Genomic DNA, 22,012 nt, shown 5'->3' on the forward strand with positions numbered 1-22,012 from the left:
ACACATACACACACACACATACACACACACACACATACACACACACACACACACACATACACACACACACATACGAGAGAGAGAGAGAGAGAGAGAGAGAGAGGAAGAAAGAAAGAAAGAAAGAAAGAAAGAAAGAAAGAAAGAAAGAAAGAAAGAAAGAAAGAAAAAGAAAAGGGAAAAAATGTAAAATCAACCTACAAAAATAACTCAATAAAAGAATAAAAGAAATAAAATTTATTCTCCTGCATGCATGATAAATTTTCAGGACCCAGTCACATTTTTTTTTCCAGAGCCTAGGATCAAACCCAGGGCCTTGTGCTTGCTAGGCAAGCACTCTACCACTGAGCTAAATTCCCAACCTCTCCCCAGTCACATTTTAAGAAGAGTGAAGTCCTGAGAAATTTGCTCTGATGTGTGATCTAGTGACCTTATATATCTGTTCTAAATGCCGAACTTAGAGACATAGAAATATTTTTGCTTTACCACAAGTTCCTAATGGCACATTGAATGTTTATCTTCTTGCGACCGTGAGGTTTAATGGTAGAGACCCCTGAGCAGGGCTACCAAGGCACCTGTGGGTGGGTCCCCTCAGCAGCGAGCCTGTCACAAAGTTATCTCCTGGTGAGTTGGGCCTCCTCACGGAAGTGCTGCTGCCATCTGGCTGCTGGAATATTTAGAAAGGAATTGTAATATTTGACTAACTTGGCTTATAGCATATGACAAAACAAACTTGAAGAAAAAACAAGTAAATCAGAGTTCAGCTTGGTGAGAAAATGATTAATTAGTCCCTTTGCCGAGACACAGAGCCAAGGAGCCTTTTAGCTCGCACTGACGTTCAGCAGGCACACCGCGTGCTTCTCCCTGGCTTCAACCACGTATGCACTTGAAACCTCTCCTTGCTATTTGAGCTAGCTCTTTCCTTCTTGGGGGGGGGGCACAGCAGAGGGGCTTTTTCCCACACCAGGTATGCAGCCAGGGACTGCGTCGTGAACAAGAGCATTCACACATCAAGTGGGATGGAGTAAAACAGATCAAATGTGGTAAAAATGCTGTGTGGGCACTGAGTGAGCTAGACACCATTGGGAAAGTGTGCAGGAGCATCCAGAAGGACTGTTCATCCCATCCTTTATGGATGATGGATTCTAGGGACAGGATGAGTTTCAGATGGCCGTACCCAGAAGAAACAGCCAAACCCATCTTTGGAGCAGAAGTTAGAGGCAGCTCCAAGACGAGCTGGGAGGAGGCAGAGGTGGCCGCAGACCAGTGTGCACAGCTGCCAGAGCGAGGCACCCAGGCTGCTAGCCACTATTCCTAAGAGCTGCATGACTAACTCCTGCCAGGGCTAAGCTAAGAGCCTGAGAGATGCAAAGCCATCCCAAGAGCCTTCGCAGGGAGCTCAGTCTTCTTCCTCCCACTCTTGGTATTTGATGTTGTTAGGATTTATTTTATCAGTGTGTGTGTGTGTGTGTGTGTGTGTGTGTGTGTGTGTGTGTGTGCAGTTACCCTCACAGTCCAGCAGAGGGCGTTGGATCCCCTGGAACTGGAGTTATAATAAGCATTTGTGAGGTCTGATGTGGGTGCTGGAAACCAAACTGAGATCCTTTTCAAGAGCGAGGAGCCGTCTCTCCAGCCCCTCCCCCTGTTAAAGGGGACTCGCTAAGGACTAAACTGCTCTCAGAATGTTGGTGTACTGTTCTACTCTGAACTCCTGTGACCACTTCATCCTCACCCCACCATGTCCTTGACCTAGCTGCCTCTCCTTTATCTCCTCTCAGTTCCCAGAGAGCAGATGCTGAACCCACTTTCTCTGTTCCTAGCCTTGGCACCATGCCAGTATATGACAGATGCTCCCTAAAAGTTGATGAATGAATGAATGAATGAATGAATGAATGCCTTCGACAGTGGTCCAAGAGCCTTTTTCATCATCTGTTGTTTGGCTTTTCCTGCTGTAGTCCCCTTTGTTGCCTGGGACACTCTGGCCTGATGGCAGAGATGGGATGTGAGGGCTGCGGATTTTTAGGTTCAACCTATGAAGTCAGAATGCTTCTTGCAAATAGAAACTGAGTGTTATCTGTGTGGTGGTTACTTCAGAACTCCTCAGCTTGAGTTTATCACTGATTTGCTACATGATCTTAGGCAAACCCCTTAAGTTTTATGTGACTCAGTTTTGTCTCTGTAAAATGGGACTAGTGAAAAGGCCTTACAGCTTTGGTAAATAGGACAGTGTTGTATTCATGGTGATTCTCAATGAATTACAGATGTATTTGTTATGAAGGTAACCTGGTGCTTTTATGGCCCCTATATGTTCCCCATTCCATAAAACAATGGAGTTTACCAAAAGTAGGTAGTGAGCAACTGAAAACTCATAATGAACTGGGCTAAAAGGAACTCATAGGGTAGAAAGTTAGATCAAGTCAGAGATAACCTATAGAGCAGGAATGTATTATAAGGTGAATGCAGTTTTCAGATGGAATCAAAAGCTGGTCAGAGCCTCCTGGCAGCCAAAGCAAAAAGGAAAACACAAATCTTTACCCAATCTACAGCAACCGTGAGATAAACATAGATGAGTCACCAGCTCTTCCTGGTTCTGAAACCTGAGATAACTTTCCCCTGGCAGGTCTTTAAGGCCAGCCCTGTTGCCATGGAGATCCGAGTCTTTAGCATGGTCTTGCCTACAAACAATGGGAGTTTTGTGGAAGAGGACAGTACATGTTTCCTGGAACTTTATTGACTGTAGTTCTGGAGAAGACATGCCAGAGCACAGCCCAGGAGAACACCTGTGTAAAAGCTCAGGGCCCTTTGGTCCAGAGACTTGCTGTTTTCTCAGCCATATGCCTGAGGGAGAGGAAAGATTCCTCTTTCCAGAGATGGTAATCCTTCTCAGAGTCAGGTGAACAGGCTCTGGCTGAAGCCGTTTATGTGAACCACATTAGTCAACCAGAAAAGACCTGAAGGTGTTTGAGAACACAGCCCCAATAACAGATGACTGCGTTTGTGGATTTTCTTCATACTTGCAGCCAATGCTTTACTGTACCTGAAAATTATTTTTCACTTTTCATGTGGGTATATGTGCATGCATGTTTGTATGTCTGTGGGCACATGTGTGTTGGGTGTGCGTGCATGTGGATGCACGTGCATGTGGAGGCCCAAGGTGGCTGGGACTCAACCTTGATTGCACTTCCATCTAATTAACTGTGGCAGGGTCTCTCAATCAAGCCCAGCGCTCACCAATATGGCTAGTCTCACTAGCCAGTTTGTTCTGGAGATCCTTGTCTCTGCCTCTAAGGCTGGATTATAGGCTAGCCATCCCATCTGGCTTTTACTTAGGTTCTGGGTATCTGAACTCTGGTCCTCATGTTTGCATGGCAAATGTTTTAACCACTGGGCAATCCCACCCCTGCCCCCATACTGGCGACATTTTTAGCTTTCAATTTAGAGAGAAGAAAGACACTGCTGGGAAAAATAAACAATGTAATGTGTTTTAAACATTTTCAAATATCGGTAGTCACATTGTTTTGGCCCACCGTGTGTGTGTGTGTGTGTGTGTGTGTGTGTGTGTGTGTGTGTGTGTGTGTGTGTGAAATGCCTAGATATGACTTGATTCAGTGGGGGTTGCATTCAGCAGATTAAACAAACAGGAAGAGTGTGCACATGTGGACCCACCTTACACAGAGGTGAGTTATTTGTTGTGTAGAACCAGACTTCCCAGTGACGGCCATCTGGGGCTGCTGCAAGGAGCCCACACAGCAGGACCAGCTCCTTCCCATCTCTGTTTCTCCCTCCTTAGTTTGCAATACTTCGTCCTAAGTCTGGTTGCCTCATAGTCACAAAAAAGGGCTGCTGTATCTCTGGCTTTGCATGACGGTCTAGGTTAAGAGGAAAAGGAGGACACAATAACTGAAGACTGGTGTCATTCTATTAGAGAGGTTTTTTTTCTTTTTATTCAGAAAATGACCACCTCTTCAGGCTTCCACACATCTCACTGGGCAGAATGATGTCCCAAGATTGTTGAAGTGTAAGAGTCTGAGAAAGCCAATCTTTTCAGCTGGGTAAATCCTCACCCGCCCCATTAGAAGAGGGGTGATTAGTGGGTAGTAACTAACAGTGCCATTGTTAGTCATGGCCCTGACTTAGTTAGCAATTGTGAAGGTGACTCAGTCATTTTAAATGTCACACGGTCCAGCTCTTCACAGCAGAGTACTGGAAAAGGAAGTGTGGTCTGCGCGAAGATTCCTAGACCTCTCAGGCAGCCGCACCCCTTTCTGGATCTCAGAGCTGCATTTCTCCTCACCACAGTACTTCAAAGACTCAGCCTCACTTCTCTCTGCCTGTGCTCACCTCCCCCACTCTTCTCTTGGACACTAAGGTGGTCTGGCAGAGTGTCCTGGAGTTGATCTGGCCTTGTCCTTCTCCAAATTCCAGACACCCAGCGTTTCCCATTGGTGTCTATCAAACTCAACTGAACCATCTCCCTTGCTAGTGGTGATGCTTGCTGTTTCCTCTCTACAGATTGCATTCCATCCGCAGCCCCCAGGAATGAAACCCCAAATGCCCACCCATGTCCTAGTGCCTGCCTGCCTTCCTGCTGATTAGTAACATACAATTGTACAGACTCACAAAAGTCACTGGGATGTGGCCACATGTGTTTGAGCTAAAACCTTACAAAATAAAGCCCCTAGCCAACCTCCATGGTAGCCTGTCCCTGTGAGCAGTATGCCACACCGTGCACTGGGCAAAGCTGGCACCAGCCCACCACCCCTGTGGTCAGGGGAGGCCCACCCCTGGTTCCTACATACCTTTTATATTTGCTCATGAACTGTGGAAGTGGTTCCTTCATTGACTTCACATTCCCAAAGTGCTTACGTTTCTCTTGATGCTCTGTGCCCTGGATTCTGCCTTGCCTACTGGGAATAAAGCCACACGATCTTTTAATTACAGCTTCACTGAGATATTTACACATCTTAAAAAAAATCACCCTTTTTAGTATTTAATTTCAGCGAGTATTAGACTATGCAGAATCATGCAGCATCATCTGAAAAAGAACCCCTTTCCCATGGCTTCTCCTTTCATCTCTGACCACCATTGATGTACCTTTCACTCTGGATTCACCTATTCTAGACATTCTTTAGTGGATTCATACAGGCACAGCCTTTTTGTGAGTGGTTGCTTTTTCTTACACAGTAATCCACAGTACAGTGTGAATCAGTTTCCATGGCTTTTTATTGTCAAATAGTACTATATCCATGAATTGATGGCCTGAGACTTGTTTCTGCTTGTTGATTATAATAATGCTGGTCTAGAGATGTGGCCCAGTGGTAGGTAGAGCATTTGCCTAGAATGTGTGTGTGTGTGTGTGTGTGTGTGTGTGTGTGTGTGTGTGTGTATATATATATATATATATATATATATATATTATATATATATCATGCAGAGTTGGGTTTCTCTTTGTGAGGGGTGGTGGTGAAAGTTGATTGAATCTACTAGGCTAAGCTGAATCCCAAAGGGAGTCCTTACCCTAGAGGAGATGGGAATGGGGGGTGGGCTGGGGGGAGGGCAGGATGGGGCTGGAGGAGGGAGGACAGGGGAATCCATGGCTGATATGTAAAATTATATTAAATTACAAAATAAATTTTAAAAAGAGCTGTATAAGTAACTGCTATTTATGATGAGAACATGTGAACTGTTGTCTTGTTAATGAATTATTTAGCAAAGCATCCTTATAGCATGCCTTTCAGAGTTGTTTTGGGCACACTGGGGACCAAGGCCAGGACTTGGAACGTGCTAATCAAGTGTTCTGCTATTGAGCTCACCCCAGACTGAGTTTCGTCAAGTAGACATTGACCATGACTACCAGGGAATAAAGTTATAGTGAAAAATGAATGTGCCCTATAGGAGAGGGAGACATACATTTACACACACACTACACACACACACACACACACACACACACACACACACATACTAGAGAGAGAGAGAGAGAGAGAGAGAGAGAGAGAGAGAGAGAGAGAGAGAAAGGGGAGCAAGGGAAAGAGTGAGAAATATACTTTCTATTTCCTTTTAATGAGAGAAATTGGTTTTAAATGTCCATTGTCACTTAGAGCTGATGTTTATTCTAATATTCCCTTGACATTTGAATGAGGTATTTTTGTTTCCATTGTTCTGCTTTGCAGTAAGGCAGAGGAAAAATTAAATCACTCAGACATTGTAGTTGGGGACCTTCTCTCCAGCCCCCACCAAGCCCTGTTAGTCCAACAACCCATTTATAAAATAAACATACAGACACTTATATTATTTAAACTGCTTGGCCATTAGCTCAGGCCTACCGTTGTCTAGCTCTTACTCTTATATTTAGCCCATTTTTATTAATCTATACTTTGCCATGTGACTCGTGGCTTACCAGTACCTTACATCTTTCTTGTCATGGCGGCAGCTGGCGATGTCTCTCCACCCAGCCTTCCACTTCCCACAATTCTCCTCCTCCTTGTTCCACCTACCCTATCCTTCCTGCCTGGCTACTGGCCAATCAGCACTTTATTTATCTTAACCAATCAGAGCAACACATTTGACATACAGAACATCCCACAACACTTCCCCTTTTCTTTTTTTCAAAAAGCAAGGTTTTAACTTTTATATAGGAAAATTTCAGATAGCAAAACAATTATTAAGAAAGAATTACAGTTACAATATTAAAGAAGATATCATATCTATCTTATATTTGTAAGTCTAAGGTTTTATATTTAACTTATCTTTTATCATAACTGAGGAAATTATAACTATTTAGTCTTCAACCACATCAAAGACCTCAGAAGGATATAATATTACCTGAGAAATGGGGGAAGGATGTAAGTAACTTTTGGGTGTCTTGAAGGGTAGACAGAGACAGCTGGCAGCCTGGACAGTCACCTAATGTTCCTTTGTAAAGTTGGGGCATTTGTCTTCAGCCCATAGGGCTAGAGACTCTTGGTCACTTTTTTTTTTAGTGTCCTGTAGAATGTCTGGCAGTTTCCTCTGTGAAGCAGGAACCTGAAGGACCATTTTGTCAAGCAAAGTTCAGTGGTCACCTTTCTATGGGCCCTGCATGTCCAGTTGATCAAGCAGTCCAGGCAAGAACAGTTTCTTGTCCAAATGGCTATTTTTGCCAAGAAGAAGACAAACTCCATATGAAGTGTCTTCGATGCCCATCCTCCTCTCTGAAGTAAATCAGTGCTGCCAGGAGCAGACATGTCTCACTGTCCAGAAAGTCTAAACTTTAAAAATATTTTAAATGCCATATTCTGTAGACCTTTGAAGTGTTTGAAGATTACCTGTCTATCTGAAATATATCTATGTATACCTAGAAAACTTAACATGACTATAAGTTTGACTGTCATAGAAGACTAATTGATCTGAACTTCTTAATTATCCATTACAATCTAAATGAATTGCATAAAACGTAATACCTTAAACAAGAGTAGAAATATACACACAGTATAACAAAGTTAACTTTAAGTTTGTATCAGTAGACTAAAATCTGGCAAGAAAACTCCAACTACAAGACATAACTACTAAACCTGACAGATGGACAATTATCCTGAATGGAAAATTTGCTCTGCCTACATTTCAACAGCTTTTGCATGGTTTACAGTTAGTTGTTGTTTTGTTTTTTACACAGATGTGCATGTTCTAAGGTCTATAAACATACTAGCAGAATTCTAGAAAGAAGGCAAAAAGTGTAGCGGGCTGATGTCTGGTGTGTGCTGGTCTGGCATTTACGGATGCTCAGTGGGTTCTCAGGGATGGTGTTTGATTTTGTTATGGTCACATTATCCATGTAAATTACGTATGTGCATACATGTATATACTAAAAAACAATAGCCCAGAATATCTATCTGTGGGAACTGGGGGTCCAGATTTTCTAGAGAAGGAAGAAAGACACCAGTTGTTAGTTCCAAGCCGTGTGTCTTGTGGCTAGCATCCTGTGGTGTTCCTCATTTAATGGATGGCAAGGATTGATTTCCCAGCTGGAATCAACTCACAAATGATCCCTGTCAAGTGAAGAGTATAACCCTTTAAACTGTGGGTCTTTAACTGAATGTGGCAGCCATAGAAATGTGATAACACTAAAAGGTTCCTGAACATGCAATGACCAAAAACTGATTCAAAATTACGCATCGAATGTGTAATGCAATCACCTACGTTGCATCACACATCGTCCTGCAGCCGTGGCTGTGGTCACACAAATGTCACCCCACCTGCCACTCTGCCACCCAACACCAAGATACCTGACACACCTCAGCCCAGATTCTACAGTACTGTTAAGTCATAAACTTCAGTGTTTCTCTCTCTATGCAATGTTTTCTGCTCTTACAGGAACACCCGGTTTATTTATTCCCCAGTGCCTATCAAATTAGTTCAAATATTTGACTTTAAAAATTACTGTTTGGATTTATTCATTTAATGTAATGATCCATGAGTTTGAGGCCATCCTGGTCTACATATTGAGTTCCAGGTCACCCAAGGCTACACAGTAAGACCCTGTCTTTAAAAATAAAATAAAAATGAATTTTACTTTAGGATTAAGACAAAATTTCCAACAATTTCTGAAACAGCCCTGTGTTGCTTAGTTTTTTGTTTTGTTTTGGTTTTTGTCACTTTTACACTTTTTTTGTTTGTTTGTTTTGGTGTCTGTCTTGGATCTCCCTATGTAGACCAGGCTGGCCTCGAACTCATAGAGATCCACCTGGCTCTGCCTCCCGAGTGCTGGGATTAAAGGCATGTGCCACCACCACCCAGCTGTCAGTTTGACACTTTAATACAAGTTAGGGTTATCTGGGAAGAGGGAATAAGAATTCAGAAAATGCCTATTTTCTATTGTGAGATTGACCCACAGGCAAGTCTTTGGGGGTATTTTCTTGATTAATGATGGATGTAGGTGGGTCCAGACCATTGGTGTAGGTAGGCAGTGCCATCCCTAGGCAGATGATCATGGCATGCATAAGAAAACAGACTGAGCAAGCCCTGGGGAGAAAGTCAGCAATCAGCACTCCTCCTAGACCTCTGCTTCAATTCCTGCCTGTTGGGTCCTGCCCTGACCTCCCTTCCTGAAGGACTGTCAGCTGTAAGATGGAATAAACCTTTTCTCTCCCAAGTTGTTACTCACCAGTGATTTATCAGAGCAACAGAAAGCAAACTAGAACAGGCCCTAAATACACTTCTGGCTCTTTCTACTATAATTTTACAAGAAGGAGATATCTCAGCTTTGATTATAAAATCAAATTATTGCACTCTGGAGCAGAGGCAGGAGAATCTCTATGAGTTTGAGGCCAGCCTGGTCTGCAGAGTGAGTTCCAGAACATCCAGAACTGCTACACAGAGAGACCCTGTCTCAAAAATAAAACAACAACAACAACAACAAAATCTAATTATAAATTAACTCTGAAAAATATTGAAGATAAGCTACATCCTACAGTTTCAAACTTCAGTCAAGATTTAGTTCTTTATGGAAAAATGAAAAAGCAAGTCCATCTTATTAGTATGCAAATTTGCTTTCATCCTTAATAAATGGCAAAATTACATGATTATCAAAGAATTGAGGGAATTTTATTGTTTATATACTATTGTTACTAATTCTTTGAGAATTTCACACAATGTACTTTGGTCATGGTTTCTTTATGTTTGTTCTCATCAAATGTTTAATTTTTTTCTGGAGCTGAAGACTGAACCCAGGGCCTTAGCGCTTGCTAGGCAAGCATCCTACCACTGAGCTAAATCCCCAAAGCCTGATTTTTTTAAATACCTTTTTTACATATCTGTATCCCCAGATGGTATAAAACTTCTTGGGTGAAAAGGAGTCAAAAACCGACAACATTTACAAAGGCTGCAATAGAGAAGTCCTCACCATGTGTTATAGAAGTTACCTTAGGGACCATGAGCAAAGCTGGGAGAGAGAGAGATTCATTCCACCTCGGCCTGTTTTCCCAGCATGCTTGGCTAGACCCTCTGACCCCGTGGATAGAGGTGGCTGTGTGGGTGTCCTCAGAGGAGCAGCTGGTGAGGCTCAACTGAAGCACTTGGTACACTGTTGATAGTGTTTTGATCTCTTTCCCTGTACTCATCTATACTTCCTGTTTAGGCACAGACATCTCCTGATCTAGGTAGTATGAAGCTGCTAAAACAAACAAACAAACAAACAAACAAACAAACAAAAAACAGAAAAACACCTTCACGGTTCCAAATAAGCAAGACTAGCAAGGCTCTTATTTAATCTATTCATCCATGGCCTTAATTTGGGGACAGGTGACACTGCACAGATACTTCAAACTTATGAAAGAGTGGAGAGTGCAGGGTTCTCAGGCCACCCAGCTGCGCCGTGTTCTTCCAGACGCTTCCTACTCGCCTTTAATCCCAGCCCTCTGGAAACCAAATGTAATCATAAACATGGATATAAATACACAGCATAAATAGAAACCTACCCAGATTGTGTGCGTTTGCTGCTGGCTGACTGCTTTTTTCACTTACTATAACCTGGAGACGATGCCAATTGTCACACCCAAGTCTCCTAGATTCTTTTTTAACAGCTATCTCATTAACTGTCATAAGGCATGAATTAACTTAATATCCAGTTGATAGGAGGGTATACACTTTATTTCTGGTCTTTTTCTATTTAAGGAATACTGTTTCTCATAAGTATAGGTGTGTCCCAAAGATAAAGTCCTAAAATTGGAAAGCACACGTTAAAGTTCGATATTTGTGACCTCACACCCTGTCCAGTGTGAGAGAGGGGATGACCCCCACACTCTCCAGCACATCAGAGGGGGTGACCCTCACACTCTCCAGCACATCAGAGGGGGTGACCCTCACACTCTCCAGCACATCAGAGGGGGTGACCCTCACACTCTCCAGCACATCAGAGGGGGTGACCCTCACACTTTCCAGCACATCAGAAGGGGGTGACCCTCACACTCTCCAGCACATCAGAGGGGGTGACCCCCATACTCTCCAGCACATCAGAGGGGGTGACCCCCACACTTTCCAGCACATCAGAGGGAGTGACCCCCATACTCTCCAGCACATCAGAGGGAGTGACCCCCACACTCTCCAGCACATCAGAGGGGGTGACCCCCACACTCTCCAGCACATCAGAGGGGGTGACCCCCACACTCTCTCCAGTGTGTGTTTATTCAGTTTTTGAGCTTGGCTGAGCTGAGGGACACACAGCAGTATTTTGTGGCTTTGACTCACATTTTCTCATGAATAATATTGAGCATCTTTGAATGGGTTTTAATGTCATCCATACTTTTTCTTAGCTATGAACTGTTTAGGCCCCTTATATATTTTTATTACATTTTTGATCTTTACTATGAATTTATAAGTCTTTGTATGGAAAATACAAAAGCCATTTTACTGTAAATGTAATTTTTTATAGTTTTCCCCTAATTTGTAGTATGCTTATTTCAGTATGATGTTTCTCCAATTTGTAGTGATGTATATCTTTGATAGTGTGTTTTATGTACTTATATACTTACTAGCCACAGAAACATTTTCTTATAGCTTTTAAAAGGTCTTTCTGGCTGGACTGTGATGGTACATGTCTTTAATCCTAGTGCTTGGGAGACAGAGGGAGGCAGATCTCTGTGAGTTTGAGGCCAGCCTGGACAGAGCCAGTTCTAGGACAGACAGGGCTACGCAGAGAAATCCCGTCTTTAAAGTTTATGTGTGTGTGTGTGTGTGTGTGTGTGTGTGGTGTATGTATAGGGTGTGGGGTGTGCATGTATGTGTGTATGTGTGGCACATCTGTGCACGACACATGCATATGAATGTACTGGTGTGTGCACCTGTGTGTGTATTTACAGAGACCAGAGGATGACATCAGTGTAGCCCTCTATTGCTCTCAGCCTTAATTCTGTGAGGTAGGGACTCTCAATGACCCCCAAAGCCAGAATCCTCCTCCTGGCTCCACCTCCAATGCTGGGACTGCACAATCACGATTAGTTCCTCATGTGGGAGCCGAGGATACATATTTGGTCTCCATTGCTTCATCGCGTGCTGGAGCTCTAACGCCCTGAGCAGTCTCCCCGCACCTTGTCGTGAAGAGATTTAAAATCTCCTATATTTTTCATATGATAATAGTTTCCTTTTTTAGAAGTTTACATTTTAGCACTTTGAATTTTATTTTAAGGCAAGGCATGGGATCCTTATGCTGACATCTCTGTTTCTAGTTTGCTATCCAGTTTTCTCAATATTTTTTATTGAATAACATACCTTTCTTTCTCCTCCTCACATGCAGTATCTTTTTAAAAAAAATAATAGCCAAAATTTCTAAAAACAGATCTGCTTGGGGCTCTCAGATTCATTACCCAGGTATCTCTCTGTTCTTCTCAGTACTTTTCATTTGGTTATCCAAGGACTTGAGTTTTGCATGTGAACTTTAGAGTCTCCTGTCCAGTTCTGAAAAGTGAGTGGTATTTGCACTGTGGTCAATGAAGTTTACAGCACAACATGGACCGAGTTAACATCTGGGTAGTGTTCAGACCTTTCTGCTGGAAAGTAAGACGTGTTTTTTCTGCATCTTCTCTGTGGTTCAGCCTCATCCTACACGGTCACCTCGGGTTTGCATGGTCCATAGTCTCAGGCCGACTTGTGAGCACAGTTGTCTCCTCACAATATTCTAGCAGCTGTTTTCTGCACAGAGAGGGAAATGCTGAGATTTTGCTTACTGGTTCTGAGGAGTCACCTTTAAAGTTTTTCTTATGATTCAAAGTTATTTTCCTACTGGTTCTCTTAGGCTTTCCATGTACATTGCCATATTATTGAGGGGGCGGCAAGTGAGCCTCTCTTCCAACTAATACATAAAAATATGTGTTGTTTCTTTTATAACTGAATTGACTCCTACCTCTGGCATGATGACATCAGGTAGTGACAGCCAGATTTATTCCTGACTTTAATTGGAATCTATTGAGTCTTTTCTCATTTACTATGATGTATTTTGTGCTGTTATATTGGGTGACAGCTAAGGAAATAATTCTATTTATTGTCATTGTATGGGGAGAAGTATGATATGTGTATGGGTATGTGTAACCCGGCACTCATGCAGAGGTCAGAGGACAACCATGTAGAGTTGGTTCTCCCATTCTACTTTGCTTGGGTTCTAGGGACCACACTCAGGTTGTTACGGGTTCTAGGGATCGAACTCAGGTTGTCAGGCTTGGGCAGCAAGCACCTTTCACCCTCAGCCATATTGCTGCACTGATTGTCTTTTCTTTTTTTTTTTTCTTTCTTTCTTTTTTTTTTTTTTTTTTTTTTTGGTGTTCCTGCACCACCATACCAGCTGAAATGCCCTTGCCTTTGAACTGGACTTGGTTGATGGGTCATACTTTAAATGTTGCTGAATTTTGCCTATTTATGTTTCTCAGTTCTCGTTCATAAGTGAGATTGGTCAGTGCTTTGAGGTTTGGGGTCTGGCTGGCTGGCTTTGGGTCTGTCGGCTTCCTGTAGTTAACGTCTTCCCCTCACAGCTGGGTGGAATCCGGTGTTACAGCCTTCCCGTAATTGATGGCAGAGCTTTGACTCCTCCACTGTGTTCCACCTTCTCTTGTCTTGGCTGTTTTCCTAATTCATATTTTAATAGAAGGCTGTCCACCTCAATCTGTGTTTTCAGACTAGACAGAAACTTAGGCAGAATCTTTATGGCTCTCACTAAGTCCTTTCCCTCCCCTGTTCTTCGTATTTTCTGATCCTTTGGAAGATTTTGATTTCTGATTTTCAGAGTGACTTCAAGCATTTATAAGTTGTAACACTTGACATTTTCCTAATTTCTAGATATCTGTCTAAATTCCCAAAGGTAAGTCGTTCCTTTCTCTCTATCCCCTTTAGCAGAGCTCTTGTCTCTATAGGGCTGTCTGTCTGTCCTCCTGTCCACCAGTGCCTTTCACAGCTGTGATGTGCTCTGACCTGTGCTTTGGCAATGTCGAGGCTGTCATAAGCTTAATCCTCAGGACGATTGTATTGGTTACATTAGTGCCAGCATTTTCTGTCGCTACCATTTCGAAGGTGTTCTCTGCATGTCTTGAGTGTCAGGATTCTGGGGAACATTTCTTACCTGTTGTGTTCCTCTGCCTCTGGTTAAGGTGATTTTTCTTTGCACAGTTGCAGCTAAAGTACTGTTTCTGTGCCTTTTTTGGGGGGGGGGGACACAAGGTTTCTCTGTATAGCCCTGGCTGTCCTGGAACTCAATCTATTGACCAGGCTGGCCTGGAACTCACAGAGACCTGCCTGCCTCTGCCTCCTGAGTGCTGGGATTAAAGGCGTGCACCACCACCGCCTGGCTTCTGTGCCCATTTTAAGGACAGCTTAAAGAACAAATCTATGCTCATGGCATATAGTCATTTTTTTCTAACTTCCATTTTCCTTTTGTTCATATGTCTGGTGTGTGTATTGTTCATGTGGGTGTACTTAGCCATCTCCCCAGCCCTAGCATTATGCCTAATGTCCTGTCCAACAGGTCTGATGTGGACATACAGTTCTGCAACGAAAACTCCAATTCCACCCACCCTTCCTTGGGGTCCTAGAATTGCTTTGTTTTCTTGCTTGTTTAAGAGTCTCACTGTGTAGCTCAGGCTAGCCTCAAACCTGTCCTCTTCCTGCCTCTGCTTCCTGAATGCTGGAGTTATAGAAATGATCTGCCACAGACTGCTTACAATTTTGCTTTATTGGTTTGGTCACTGCTAATTGGAAGTTGATATTTCTGGTTCTAATTCATTTTTTGCATGTTATATCTTCACCATGGTAAAGAACCCTAATTTATTTAGGTTTCTGTACTGTTTTCATCTTTTGCTGATTTGGTGTGCACCTTTTAGACAGCACACTGGCAGATTTCAGTCCAACCAGAAAATGTCCTCAGTAGCATGGAAGTTCAGCTAATTCTCATGCACTGATGGACAGATACATTTGCTTTTATTTCCATTTTGTTCTGCTTGATTTTTACTGCTAAATTTGCTTTTTCACATGTCATTTAATGAACCATTGTAATTTGCTTTGTCTCCATACTCTACCTGAAAGTAACTTTGTTCTTAAGTTTTTCTAAATGCCTCTATAGCTAACTCCAATCTCTGAATGCCTTTGGGTTATAGTTTGCTTGTCTGTTTTTAATGCAGTAAATATCAATTGCTTCTTCCATAATCAATGCCAAATACTGACCTCCCCCACCCTCCACACACATACATTCCTTTTGAAATCTCTTTCTACCATCCAGTGTTAGCTGATAGGATCAGTTCCCTTAATTTTTCTAGTATTTCCATTTATATCTTTTAATATACTTTTTTTTTTTTTTTGGTTTTTTGAGACAGGGTTTCTCTGTGTAGCTTTGCACCTTTCCTGGATCTCATGCTATAGACCAGGCTGGCCTTGAACTCACAGAGATCTGCCTGCCTCTGCCTCCCAAGTGCTGTGATTAAAGGTGTGCACCACCACTGCCCGGCTTTAGATTTTTATTTTTTTTGTTTAATATGCTTTTATTCTTGAACATATATGATGGATTCATTTCAAAGGTATTTTGACTATACGTGTAACAGCTAAAGAATCAATATACATGTATTTTCCACTCTGTGTTCCTTTCTTTGTAGGTGGAGTTTTTCTGTCCCAACTGCCTGCTCCCAAACAGATGACACAGAGACTTATTATTATTTGTAAATAATTGGCTGATAGCTCAGGCTTGTTACTAGCTAATTCTTACATTTAATTAACCTCTATTTCTGTGTATGCATTGCCACGTGGCTTAAGGCTTGTTACCTCATTTTGTACACATCCTGCTTGCTCAGTGGCGGACTGGCATCTGTCCTGATTCCCTTGGCTCTGCCCTGCCTCCTCCCATCATTCTCTGTGTCAGGCTGTCTTGCCCAGTCTCTTCTTGCCTTGCTATTGGCCAATCAGTTTTTTATTAACAATAAGCATAATCCACAGCATTTTCACCTGATAACTCTTGCTGGTTATATCCCTCTGTGTTGCTATTTTGAATAGTAATTGCATTCCTTTCTTTTTATTATTTTTAAAGTTAGAATCACTTTGTCCTATACATCCCCTTCTCCTGCTCTCCCTTCCCACCTCTTGCTATTCTACTCCCTCCTAAATGACCCTCCCTGCTGTTTACAAGTCACAAAGTATAGTTTCCCCCTCTCTTTGATCCTCTCCTTACCCTTAAGATCTTTTCGCTCCATCATGATCCTGTTTCTATTCCCATCGAACACAGAATGAAAAATGAGTATAATCTTAAAGATGAAACAACATACAGGTCACACACACACACACACACACACACACACACACACAAATCAAGATTCCACATACCAGAGAAGACATGCAATATAGAAAAAGCTGAGAGCTAAATGGAAACTTGGAAGAGAAAGTAGGCCCCCAAAATGGCAGCGATGGTATGTTAACCATAGAACCAGATTTTCCCTATATGCTATTATCAGTACAACTTGAATCAGGAACTCAAATTGGGCATATTTAAAAACATTTTACACTTGCCTTTTTACTGCAGTGACAGTTTAGCTGGGTATAAATGTTTGGGTCTTACGTGATTTCTCTGGAGTTCTGTAGCATGGATAATGTCTCCAAAGTGTATCATTCTCTCTTAGTTATCATAAAAACCAGCATTGCTTTTCTCTGTAATAAAAGGGCACCCTAGGAAAGATTGCTCAGTGATTAAGAGCACCTACTGCTCTTGAGAGGACTCCTTTGGCTCCCAGCTCTAACCACCTGTACCTCCAGTTCCAGGGGGGAATCTGACACCTCTGGTCTCAGTTGACACCTGCACTCACATGCATATACCCCCCCATATAGACACATACATAGGAGAAAAAAAATAATCTTAAAAATGAAAAGACACATGGGCAACACTCAGAGGAAAGGAGTTGTTCCCCGTGGTGCCCATTGCCCACATGCTGTTACCTCAAAGCACAGCATTTCTGCGTAATACACAGCCCTACCTAGCTGTTGAGTTAAAAGCATCTTCCTAGTAAAAATCTGGCACCATAAACTAAAGAGGAGGCCGTTCGTTTTATAAAGTGACTCACTATATTATAATGAATAATGAACTGATTGTGTTAATGCATAAGGTGGGCTCTGTTTTTCAAAACTCGAGGTGCATTTTTTAGAAGCATAACTATTACATAAAGTGAAACTTCCTTACAAGTGTGTGATTAATGTATTTTTAATGAGCCCAGTTCTTCTTTTAGTCAACCTAGAGATAGAAAAAAAGAAAAGACAGGAAACCAACATTTCTCGCCCTCGGGAACCACACACACAGTGATTATTATGAGTTTGAATCATGGTGAATATTATCAATATCTCCAATTTTCCTTTCACCAGGTACTGTTCAAATGTTATAAAGTATTCAATGAATGAGCTGTTAACCAATTTGCATTTCAGCAAGAGTCTAATAATAGGAAACTGATTTGTGAACTCATTTCGGATGTGACACTGAGTTTTGTACTGATTGTGGCTAAGGGATGTATCACTTTAGAATCCATGTAGATGAGCCTACGTTTATACAGCTGATAACTGACTGGAGCATCTGGGCAAGACAGAGCTCCAGAGCTGATGTTGAGCAGTGCTTCTCTGGTGCTGCAGCCCTTCCTGTGGCCTCTCTGCAATGGGACAGGCCTTATACAGCCTTAGTTATTTCCATCTCTAAGTACAATCTGCTACTCACATGGACCCAGCCTGCTGAAAGTCAGTGAATCTGTGCAAAACTCAGTTTTCTGAGCAAGGATCCAGCTTGTAGCTGTGAGCCATCCTAGTGTTCAGCATCCTAGGCACAGGAGGCCTTAGCCAGCGTTTGCATCCCTTACTGGGAAGATACTGCCAAAGAGGCTGATCCTGTGGGTCTGGCAGAGACACTGCCTTTCTCACAAGCTTCCAGCAGAGAGTCTTTCAGAGTGTGGTCCTGAGGGCAGCAGTGTTGGCCTGTCCTGGGGAAATAGGGAGGAGACCTTGTTAAAAACAAGACTCCGTGTTCATCCTCTCTGAAAATGTGAGACCACTGCCCTAGGCCTCTCCTCCCAAGGATTCAGCGTAGGACCCTGAGAAATTTGAGATGAGTTTCAAGGTCAGATGGATAGACATGACCTTTTGATAATGGATGTGCTTATTCTTGCTTTTAACTTCCATTGGTGGTAGATGCTCTTGCCTTGCCATTTACAGTCAAAATTTAAAATTTCTTTTTCAAAATAAACATATTTATCTAAAGATGTGAGTAGATTGGTAGCAAATGCTAAACATATAACTTCAGGTGGTATGTGCGTGTCACAGAAACTATAAAGTTGCCTGCAGACAGGTGGCTAAGATCAGCCTAGGGCTGAGAAGGTTGGGTGTGGGTTAGGACAGCAGCCCCTCCCGGGCTCTGTGTGAGTTCCATCAAGTGACCTAAGCATCACTATGTGAAAAGCTCTGGGAAAGGTGCCTGCTGGGAGAGCTGTGCCAGGGTTCTCTGCTGCACTTTATATGAAATAATACAGCTCAAGGGTTTCTTGAGTGTTCCTCCGAGTGGATGTTGTTTGTTAAGTATATTACCCCTACTCCCCTCCACCCCCATTTCCTCACGCCTGCCTCCCCATTAGTCCTCTCTGTCCCCTAAGACAGTTTTACTCCTAATGTCGTGTCATTTGTGCATACATGATTTTATGTAGCCGTATGAAATCCAGGATCCACACGATATTTTTTATGGAGATTGGCTTAATTTAATCAGTATGATTATCTCCACCCATTATTCGGCAAATGATATGACTTTGTTCTTTCTGCTGAAATTTTGTGTGGGTGGTGGGTGGGTGTCTGTCTACCATATTTTCTTGATCAGGGAATTTTTTTTTTATTGTATGCTGCTTTATTTCCCCCTTCTCAGGTCAGTGTACCCTCCTCAAAGTTACCTCTCAAGAAGGCAAGTATTCCTAGCAATCGTATGTCATGGAGAACACACAAGAGGCCAGTAGGAAGACAGTCTTAGGGCAGACAGTGGGCGGGCTCGGCAGGAGGTCCAGGGAAGGGTGCTCAGAGAATCTGCTCAATAGCAGATGAGGTGGCAATAGGAAGTGACTGTAGGTCACCTGGAGGGCATCTTTAAATCATCAAATCCCTTTGTCAGTTTGTATTTACAGGCTTGTGAATTCTCCACAGTTATTTTGAGGATCCTTAAATCTCATCAGGTTTGCCCAGAGGTTAGGAGTATGCTGTCCTGGCTGCAGGGCCTTTTTGATAAATACACTTAAGTGACTGGTCCTTAGATGGGACAGGCCCACTGAAACAAAGTGTGAGTGTGGATTACCTCCTGGGATTCATTCATCTCCGTTAGTTCAGAGGAAACACATTACTATTCTTCTATCTGGTTTCATGAGTCAACAAATGAAGAAACTCAAAGGAGAAGGGTCGAGACAAAGTGGGGTGCAGGAAAACCTTGTTCTCAAATTCTCATTCTGAATGGACACAGATGGCTGGCCATGCAAGGGAAGGAAGAGGGGACCCCGGGGTGACATAAGGATAGTGGACCACTTGTGTAAGTTGGAAAGAGTTTGCACCATGTCAGTTTGTGAGGGCCGTGGGACGTATAGGTTCTGTTGGCCCACTGAGGCATGCAGATGCTTTTAGAAGTGCAGACAGCCCTCTACATTCATGTGCTCTGCATCAGCTGATTAAACCAACCACAGATTGAGAATACGTGAAAACATTGCATCTGTGCTGAGCATGCACACGTGTACACACACACACATACACACACACACCTATCTCTCTGTCCATCTGTACCCTTTCCTTCCTTTGCTATTACTCCCTGAATAATGCAGAGCAACAACTATTTGCACAGGATTTACATTGTAGTTGGTATTATGGGTAATCTAGAGAAGATCTAGAATATCTCAAGGCTGTGTGTAGGTTAAATGCAAATAAACTACATATACCACTTAATAAATATGAGGACTTGGATGGCTGAGAATTTGGTATCCATGGGAGTTCCTGGAACTGAAGGTAACTTTCAGATACCAAAGGAAAACTGTACTTACCCACAGTTTCTCTTATCCAGAGAAAGAAAGTTCTGGCCAATACTGGGCTTGCATTTCTGTGCAGTACCAGTTTTTGTGAGCTGCGTGAGGGCCTCCAGGCCACACCCAGGCCTCACCTACCCTCTTTGTAATCTTGTTTGAGTCTGTGGCCACAGCCTGCTTTCTACCTACAGGAGTGCTGGGAAAGGAGTCCTGGCTTCTGACTGGCTCATGCTACAGAGAGTTTCGTGTATTTTATAAAGAATGTGTTTAATGATAGTGGGTGGCCACAAGACAAGCATCCACCTCATCCCAGCTAAGAGACACTTAGAGTAGCTGAGCAGCAGGCAAGCCTGTGTATCCTTAGCCCTCTACCCTCCTCTCCTCCCAGGCAGACACTTCTGTCCCCATATTTTCATGTCGTTCCTGCTAACAAGGACAGATCTCAGAGCCACCTGTTTGCCTTTGGAATACTCAGTCATTTCTACCAAAGGTTTATTTCCCTCCTCCGGCTGAAATGCAGTTGCCTCCCTTCCAATTCCAGCCTCCACTCGAGTATTTATCTTCCTCTCCTGCTGGTTATTCTAACTATTCATGGTGGTGGTGATGAGCTCAGCTGGAGTGTGCTGGGACCTGTGTGATATTCTTCGTATGCAGGACCTGCCTGTGGACTCTGTTTAAGCTAAGAATAAAGCCTTAGAGCACCCCTTTTCCAGATAAAATGTAGTGTGGGGGTACCCTGTCTGTGTGAGTCTCAAGCCAGCTCTGCTGCCCTGTATCTGAGTCTCCTAGGGAGCACAGAGCAATCTCTTCCCCCTCCTTTCTCTTGAATTGCTAATGTGTATAAATGCTGCTTTTTGGTTATTTCATGAGTTGGGAGAGAGTATAAAAGCCTTTGGATATGTAGCTTTTTTAATATCTTAAGCATTTTGAATAATTTCAGAACAAAATAAAACTTTTAATGGGTGTGGAGAGCGTGAAGCCTCCAAGAGCTCACTGGCGCAGCCTGTGACTTCCTGGAGCTTGGTATTCTTAACTGTGAGATTCTCTCAAGTACCTCCCTAGAAAATCGCTTAATGATTAATCTGTCAAGAGAAAACCTCCACAGCCATGAAGCACTGCACATAAAAACATCCTTCAATCGCCAACTTTGGAGAATTATGCCCTGTGATTTCAGCGAGGCTGGGTCACAGTAGGGCCTAATTGCTCCCCAGTTCCTTAGGACAAAGCCAGGTGAAGAACAAGGGCACAGAGGGTGAGAGAGATCAAGAATTATTCTCACCCTGTGGGCCCTCATTCCTTTCTTAGCCTGAAAAGGATTTTTAAATCTTTGCAAGTCAAAGCAACAAAAGTAATGCAAGGGGTTGGGGATTTAGCTCAGTGGTAGAGCGCTTGCCTAGAAAGCATAAGGCCCTGGGTTCAGTCCTCAGCTCTGGAAAAAAAAAAAAAAGTAATGCAAACTGGTAAGTTTAATGAAGGATGTAGCACAGCCCAAGCTGAGGATGTGAATCCTGGGTCAGAGCTCCACGCTCATCTATGGACTTCTAAAAATTGGTAGAAAATGCGTGAGCTAAAATCAAATTGGGGTATCTGCTGCAGAGCAATGTTGGCAGGTACCATCCCACTGGTAGGAAGGTTTGATAAAGCAATGTTCACAATCCCTAGAACTGTGCTGGGCACACATGGGGAGGCAGGAGAGTTAGAGGAACATGGGTAGGCAGTACAAGCGTGTTGAATCCCTAGATGACCAACTAGCATAGTCACAGACTCACTGACTCAGCTCTAAAACCAGCACTCCCGGGTGTCGTGCCTAAGCAGGCAGGAAGTGGTGATAATTGAAGGACTCAACTCAAGTGTCCCCAGCTGAGGCTGAATGAGGCATCTGCTGCCTTGCTCCCTCTCTGTCACTCAAAACAAGCCTCCTTCTCACAGTTTATTAAATGCCTCACTTTTTAGTTCTCGTGCTCCTTGTAGTTGAAAGGCGTGCCCAAGCTGAGTGCTGAAGT

This window comes from Onychomys torridus, chromosome 3 (assembly GCF_903995425.1).
Source record: "Onychomys torridus chromosome 3, mOncTor1.1, whole genome shotgun sequence".
Taxonomy (NCBI): domain Eukaryota; kingdom Metazoa; phylum Chordata; class Mammalia; order Rodentia; family Cricetidae; genus Onychomys; species Onychomys torridus.